Source organism: Apodemus sylvaticus, chromosome 9 (genome assembly GCF_947179515.1).
Source record: "Apodemus sylvaticus chromosome 9, mApoSyl1.1, whole genome shotgun sequence".
Classification (NCBI taxonomy): Eukaryota; Metazoa; Chordata; class Mammalia; order Rodentia; family Muridae; genus Apodemus; species Apodemus sylvaticus.
In genome coordinates this window covers 110,000,739-110,009,256 of record NC_067480.1, presented here as the reverse complement: position 1 = coordinate 110,009,256, position 8,518 = coordinate 110,000,739, and positions in this window count along the sequence as shown.

Sequence of the window (8,518 nt, the reverse complement as noted above, 5' to 3'; positions counted from 1 at the left end):
ACCATTTGCTTGTAGAATTGTCTTCTAGCCTTTTTCTCTAAGGTAGTTTTTGTCTTTGACATTGAGGTGTGTTTCCCGTATGCAGCAAAATATAGGGTCCTGTTTATGTAACCAGTCTGTTAGTTTATGTCTTTTTATCGGGGAATTGAGTCCATTGATGTTAAGAGATATCAAGGAGTAGTGGTTATTGCTTCCTATCATTTTTGATTATAATTTTATACATATAGTTTCCCTCGTTGTAATGGTGCTTTCCCCCTATTATCCTTTGTAGGGCTGGGTTTGTAGACCGATATTGTGTAAATTTGGTTTTGTCATGGAATATCTTGGTTTCTCCATCTATAGTAATTGAGAGTTTCGCTGGGTATAGTAGTCTCGGCTGGCATTTGTGTTCTCTTAGGGTCTGCATGAACTCTGCCCAGGATCTTCTAGCTTTCATGGTCTCTGGTGAGAAATCTGGTATAATTCTGATAGGTCTTCCTTTATATGTTACTTGCCCTTTTTCTCTTACTGCCCTAAATATTCTTTCTTTGTTTAGTACATTTGGGGTTTTGATTATTATGTGACGGGAGGTATTTCTGTTCTGGTCCAGTCTGTTTGGAGTTCTGTAGGCTTCTTGTATATTCATGGGCATCTCTCTCTTTAGGTTAGGGAAGTTTTCTTCCATAATTTTGTTGAATATATTTGCTGGCCCTTTAAGTTGTAAATCTTCACTCTCATCAATGCCTATAATCCTTAGATTTGGCTTTCTTATTGTGTCCTGGATTTCCTGGATATTTTGGGTTACAAGCTTTTTGCATTTTGCATTTTCTTTAACTGTTGAGTCCATGGTTTCTATGCTATCTTCGGCATCTGAGATTCTTTCTTCTAGCTCTTGTATTCTGTTGTTGATATTTACATCTATGGTTCCTGATTTCTTCCCAAGGTTTTCTATCTCCAAAGTTGTCTCCCTTTGTGCTTTCTTAGTTGTTTCTACTTCTGTTTTTAGATCCTGGAAATTTTTGCTCAGTTCTGTCATTTGCTTGTTTGTGTTTTCCTCTAATTCTTTAAGCGATTTTTGTGTTTCCTCTTTCATGACTTCTGCCTGTTGATCAAGGTTCTCCTGTATTTCTTTAAATGATTTTTGCGTTTCCTCCTTATTGGCTTTTGTATTCTCCTGAATTTCTTTCAATGATTTTTGTGTTTCCCTTGTAAGGGCTTCTAATTTTTGATCCATTTTCTCCTGAATTTCTTTAAGTATGTCCTTCATGTGTTCCTGTACTAGCATCATGACCAGTGATTTTAAATCCAAATCTTGTTTTTCTGGTGTGTTGGTGTATCCAGGACTTGCTAATGTCGGAGAATTGGGTTCAGATGCTGCCATAATGCCTTGGTTTCTGTTAGTAACGTTCCTACATTTGCCTTTAGCCATCTGGTTCTCCCAGGAGTTAGATGGTCTTATTGTCACTGGCTGGTGTTTCAACCTACTGTGGATCTTTAAGATTATCTCTGCAACACTGGATGACTGGGTTTCTTCTGGCACAGATTACTGATATGCTGGCTTCCTCTTTTGTGCCTTTGGAGCCCTTCTCAGTCTTGCCTCGAGCAATGTTATACTTAGGTTGTCAAGGTCAACCAGGTGTTCTCTGTCTGCTCTATTATGGAGGGAAGAAGTTGTGGTGGGGGTCACTCCCTCTGTTGATTCTCACATAGGACACAGGTCCTGCGATGGACTGGCTTGCAGATGAACCGCCTATGTGCTCAGTTCCTGAGTGCAGGCATACCCCTGGCGGGCTTTTGTGTCCCGGCAGGCAGCGAGTATGGCCGCAGGGCTTCTCTCCTTCCACAGCTCCCTGGGCAGGACACGCCTCCTCCCCCCCCCCCCCCAGCCCGGCGGGCTGGTAGACAAACCAGCCTATGTGCTCAGTTCCTGAGTGCAGGCAGACCCCTGGCAGTTTGCACCACCAGAAATCTAAAGCTCAGGGTGATACAGTACCTAGTGATCCTTTTGTGTCCCTGCAGACAGCAAATATGGCTGTGGGGCTTCTCTCCTTCCACAGCTTCCTGGGCAGGACACCCAGACATATTTCCTTATCAAAAATAAAAGGACTTGCATGTATCCCTGGTGACTGTCATCTGGAGAAAGGGGGTAGTTAGAAAGGGTAACTAATTATCTGGGAGTTAGAGAACATGGCTCCTGTCTCAGCATGTGTGGACATTAATGAAGGCTGGCATGAACGGGGAGCAAAGGCAGTCCCAAGGCACTTCTAAGGAAAACTTCTAGACATTAACACCTAACCCACAAAGAAACGTTCATTTCAAAGAATATCCGCTGACTATCAAAGTCGCGGTGATTTCTAAATGAGTGTCCATTCCTCTTGATGCCCTGCATGTGAGAGAGTCTCTATGGAATGTAGTTAGCCAAGAACCAGAAGAACTCCTCTCCTGCGAACAAACCAAGCAAATTATCAGGGAGTCAGGGAGGGGAGCAAATTATTTTGGAAGGGGTGGTTTGGCTCTGCCTAACTAAAAACTAGGGGGGGGGGAAGGGGATCCAGACAGCCAAGAGAAACAGAAAAGTTATCCATTTGGCAGCCTGAATAATAACTTATAGAGCATTCTTCAAATACAATGACATGAACAAAGATCTGTGCTAAGATTTTTGTATGTGTATGGATGTGAATGTGTGTGCATATAGGGGTGTGTGCACATATGTTTGTGTATACACACACACATACATATATATGCGCATGTGTGTACATGTGTACACATGACATCATGACATGGTATACATGTAGAAATCAGATAATAACTTTTGGGAGTCAGTCCTTGATTTTCAATCTTGTCTTTATAACTTTGTCTTATTTATTTGGTTGGTTAGTTAGTTAATCTTCATCATCATCATCATCAGTGTGTGTGTGTGTGTGTGTGTGTGTGTGCTGTAGGGGGTGCATGTGTCAAGACACATATGTGGACACTAGAGAACTTTGTGGGGCAGGCTCTTCCCTTCTGTCTTTACCAGGGTTCCAGGGATTGAACGTAGGTCATCTGGCTTGCAGAAAGTACCCTTAGCTGCTGAACCATCCTACCAGCCAAGCACCTCATTTGGAAGCAGGATTTCTCTTGATATTTTCACCGTTACGTAAGCCAGGCTAGCAGCCCCTGGGGCTTCCTTCTATCTCCATGTACGGCATCTTTTAGGAATGCCAGGATTGCAGATATTTACCACCACGCTTTTACATGGGCTCCAGGGCTGAACTCAGGTTGTCAGGGCTGCATGATGAGCACTTTACCGACTGAGCAATCTCCCTAATCCTTATGGGTTTGACAGTTAGAATATATAGAGAGACATATATGTATATATGTGTATGTGTGTGTGTGTGTGTGTGTGTGTGTGTAGAAACACATATGATCTAAGTCACCTCATGGAATGGCAATAAAATAATAATAAATAACCAGGCTGTGAAATAATAGGTGACATTTTCTTCCTTACATATTTCAGAAAATTTGGCACCTTTTCAAACATTGCTTCTATAACACAAATGGGGCTTTTTCTGGTTTATTATGCAAAGAATATTTCTAATACTATCCACTCACAGAAATTGCCATGCCACTGCCTTGTGGCTTTTCTCGTTCCGCACTTGTTGTCTTCAGCAGGGAAGCGCGCCTGTGTACACTACACAAGCACACAAGCACCGAGCGAGCCTTCAATGCACTCACAACAATACCATCTGGTTCCTCTATCCCCATAATGCATACCTAACCAATGGCCTCTGACAAAACCTACTCCAAAGGTTACAGTGAAAGCACTCAGTAGGAAAAACACGGACATTTTATCACACTGACACGGCTAAGGGGAACCAGCTGCTCGCTTTGGCATTGTGCCAGTGCCATTGAAATCTTGAAAACTGCTATTGGTGTTAATGGTGGAATTTTAAGATCTTATTGTAAGCACCGTAAACACTCCGGATGGGTGGGTTTCCTGTAGGTAAGCCACGATGTCGAGGGAAAGGTCCCGTGTCTGCCTGATTTGCTCCAGCTACATCAGTGCTCTTCTGGCTGCCTCCAGGAAATGGACGGCCGGTCACACAGCCAGCCTGACGCCACTCAGGACAACACTGGCCATTTTGAACTCTCCAGAAGATGCTTTGAGGAACTCCCCAAGCTCTCCACGGAATGTGCTGGCTCTGGAATTTGTAGCATCAGCCGGGCAATTTCAGACAATTCGTACTAGAGCAGTTGCTGCTTTGGGCCTCAGTGACCTCCAAAGGATGTGGCTTCCTCTCCTACCCAGGCAGAAATGGAGCACATACCGGGCCGGTGGCCTAGCAAAGAGCCTGCCACGGTGGGATACAAATGCTGAGTGTCTGTAGAGCCTCCATTTGCATGTGAAGTGCTCGATTGGTACCAGCGCCATTTCCAGCTGCCTAAGCACCCTTCAGACTCTCCGCTGGGACACCCACCTGCCTCTCTTCAGTTGTACATTAGCTCAGTGAAAGGCTACCCCGGAGTGATCTCTCTCAGCAGCGGGCAGAACAGCTGGCTGCCTGACAGGAAGAGTTGTTCCCAGCCAGTGACAGGTGACAGGCCAAGTTACCAAAGTGGAAAAGTGCCTGAGTGTCTAACTGCTGAACAAGAGGGGCGAGGTTACATTTCCTGTAATTTTCCCCTTCTCTAAAGCTTGTTTGGGTACACACACACTCACACACACACTCACACAAACACACACATGCAAACGCATACACACATATACATGCAGACACTTATGCATGCATGCACATACCTCAATTCTGTCTAAAAGCAAACAAGTATTCTTGTATTGTGACACCCTGAGTTCAAGACAGCACCCAGCAAGAAAGGACAGGAAGAAGGACAGCAGGAGAAAGGATGACCGCGTATGTGGATGAAGGAAAGACTGGTGTGCAGAAGCAGAGAAGACAAACTGAGGCTTTGGTATCTAGAGAGTTCCCGTCAGAAAGCCCTCAGACTTTAAAAGCCAAAGAGCAGCCGTGACAGACACCTAGGCCTGGTAGCCATAATGCTGACTGGTGCCAAAGGCTGAGGAATCCTCGTGTCCAGCCTGCTGTTTGCTGTCACACTGGCAGAAGAAAAGGCTCGACACTGGCCCTCTGTGATGGAGAGCAGCAGGTGCCGCTCCTGCCCGCCTGTGCCGCTCCTGCCCGCCTGTGCCGCTCCTGCCCGCCTGTGCCGCTCCTGCCCGCCTGTGCCGCTCCTGCCCGCCTGTGCCAGCGACGCTTCGATCACACGGGGCTGGACAAGCAGCTGGAGGCCAGCATGTGACGCAGCTCTCCCGTCAGAGCTTTCTCTCTCACTGGATCCTGGCTTCTTCCCTAATTTTCTCAGTTAGGCACGAGTTTAATATTCCTAGAGTAGCAACACAAGCTTGACAGCAGACCTGTTGCCTCTGCTTTGAAATCCAGTAAAGGACATGAGACTGGGCTTATTTTTTTTAAATCAATTTATTATGAAGAATTTGCAAACTAGAAAAAGCATCACACAGCTAAATCACTGTGGCGGCCCACAGAAGCCCCGCCCAGACCTGAGGCCTCTCATCTAAGCGCTCTTCTCCACACGCTAGAGGCCCTGTAGCTCACCGTGGAGCTCCACGGAGGGGCATCACACAACTTCGCTATCGGTTGCATTGATGTGCACTTAGCCACCACAAAAGGAGTGAAAACTCCGAGTCATGATTAAACCACACAGTCAGTTCTGTAATCTCCATTACGACTCACGTGGCCTGTACTGGCCACATTCAGTCCTTGTTTACAACCTGACGTTACCCTGTGTTATTCTTCTTATTGGATGTTAAACTATAGCCACATGCATGCTCCTTTACATGTGCATATATATATAATATAGTTCTATAATTCTGTGTGTGCTAAAGGTTAGTTAGTACTGGCGTTCCTTCTTGGCTCCACCCAACAGTTACCTAGTAACAGCCTAGTAGGCCTGGCTTGCTATAAAAGGGACTGTTGGGCCTCCCTTTGTTCTTTCTGATCTTCTCTCTCTCTCTCTCTCTCTCTCTCTCTCTCTCTCTCTCTCCCTCTCTCCTTCTCTGTCTCCTCTCTTTTTCTGTCTCCATTCCCTTCTTAACGCCCCATCCTATGTCCCCAAATAAGCTTCATTCTATGTGAGATCTGTCCTAAGTCTGGTACCTCAAGGGTAGGAGGGGATGCCCCAGCATGGGCCACCAAGGCACCCCTCCCACAGTACCACATCATGGCTCTACAAGACATGTCATTGGCTTTACAAACCACATCAGCTAGAATCTGTATATGAGGGACAACATGGTTTCTTTCTGAGATTGGTGACTTTGACTAACATTACACATGTAAGGCCACTCATCTTTAGGGCTGAATAGGATTTCTTTTTGAAAATATGAACCACATTTTTATTATTCATCCATCTGGATGGACAGCTACGTGGGTTCCATTTCCTTGCTATGGTGAACAGAGCAACAGTCAATACTAAGGTGCAAATATCTCTGTGGAAAGCTATGGAGTGCTCTGGTCCAATGCCCAGGAATGAAACAGCTGGGTCCTATGAGAGTTTCTCAAGTTTCAGGAACATCCAAACTGATTTCCATAACCGCTGTATTAAATTGCACTGCCACCCCGTGTAGAATAAGGCTTCTCTTAGCGTCTTGCTAACATCAGGTGTCTGATTTGTTAATGATAGCCATCCTGACAGAGGTCAGAGGTTACATCTCAGAATCTTTTTAATTTGCTTCTCGCTGAGCACTAGGGATGCTGTACACTTTAAAAAGATAGTCATCGTCCCTTTGTGTTTCCTTCCTTGAAATCTGCCTGTTCACTCATTTATCCATTTGCCGACTGAACATCTTGTTTGTTTTCTTGGCGTTTGGTCTGTGCAGTTCGTTTTAGAGTCTGGATGTTAGCCGCAAGAATCAAATTGTGCACGAAACACAGGACTTGAGGAACACTGAAGCAGAACAGAAACTAAGGGCTAAATGTTTTGGAGGGACTGCGGCTGTCCACAGCCCTCAAGGTAAACAAGGTACCGCATCCGACTCAGGCAAAACAGGACAAGTGAAGATGGCCGAGAAGGAGATAAAAATCAGGAGCTGGACAGAAATAAGAAGCATCAAAACCAGAGGTGGGAAGCAGGTAACACTTGCAACAGGGAAGTCCGAGGAGTCCTTCTCAAGACAGACTGAGGGACAGAAAGACAGACAACAAGCCCCAGACTCTCTCTGACACTGGCCACCCATTCTAGGTAAAAGGTCCTTAAAAGGTTGACTAGGTCCGGCTCCCACCTAGCTGCGATCCTAGGAAATGTCAACAGGATCCTACCAGCCCACAGTCTAGCAAGACAGGCCCGACTGGTCCATCAGCTCCCTGGCTCAGAGAGGCGGTGCTGGGGTTTCATCTTCAGATTTAAGATGAATTAATCCACAGGAGCTAGTTGCCTGAACCAGCCAAGTCTTCCTCAGCAGACCCGAGCAATCTGCTGCAAGAGGAGCATGCCCTTGTTTGGAAGACTGACGCTCGATTTAAATGGCGCCACCCATCTTCTACAGGGTTTTCCTTCTCCAGAACGTACTTGCGCATGTCTCACAAGTGCAAATACCAACCTCGCCATACACGGAGTCCTTATCTCCCATGTATCCTTGCTGCTGTAATGATTCATTTCTCACTTTATTCTAGTCAATGTGAAAACACTTTACAATATATCATTCACTAGCTGGTAAAACTAAGAAGGTCTATTTGGAAGTAAAGTCCCAGGTACTGGATGGAGATGTTCTGTGTGTGATGAAGTCTTACCAGAGAGAAGAAAGCTGGGCTTCAGAGGAGCCAGGTGCTCTGCCTTCATTCAGAATCCTTACTGGAGAGGAATTCATAATTTGTGTCTTTGAAAGCAGGTGGTACTCTTATTGAGAAATAGTTCCAGAGACTTCCATCTCCAAATGAAGCTAGTTCAAAAGAAGCCGGAAATGTCATTTGATGGAGAGACATTATATATGATTTATTAACAATGTTAGATCTGACCTAACACATTACTAAAGCAAGCATTAGTTGGTCAAAGAACAAAAGCACACTGGAACATTGGATTCTTTGGGTGAGGAATTTAGGAAAAGTAAGTTTTCCAGACACCAGACTGCAAACTTCTGTGTACCTACTATTTTAACTTTTTATTGAGTGGTTTACTCAATGAAATGAAGAACACTGAACTCAAGATTTATAGTACATATGTTTCAGACACCTTGCTTACTGGTATGAGAGATATGGATATTTACCCATAAAGGTGAATGGGGGCAATAATGTAGCAATAATGGTAACAGTATCAGAATATAAGATTTACATCTTCAGTTTAGTGCTGTGTTGGGGATCAAGTCCAGGGCCTCGGCTAGGCAACTGGTCTACCACAGAGCAGCAGCCTAGCTCTTAATCTACTCCATAAACAAAGGAACAGATGGGTCTAAGTAAGGGAAGTCAGGGTTCACAGAACTTCTTGTTTGACATCAGCCTTATATCTTGTCTTAGCTGGAGTCATCATTGTG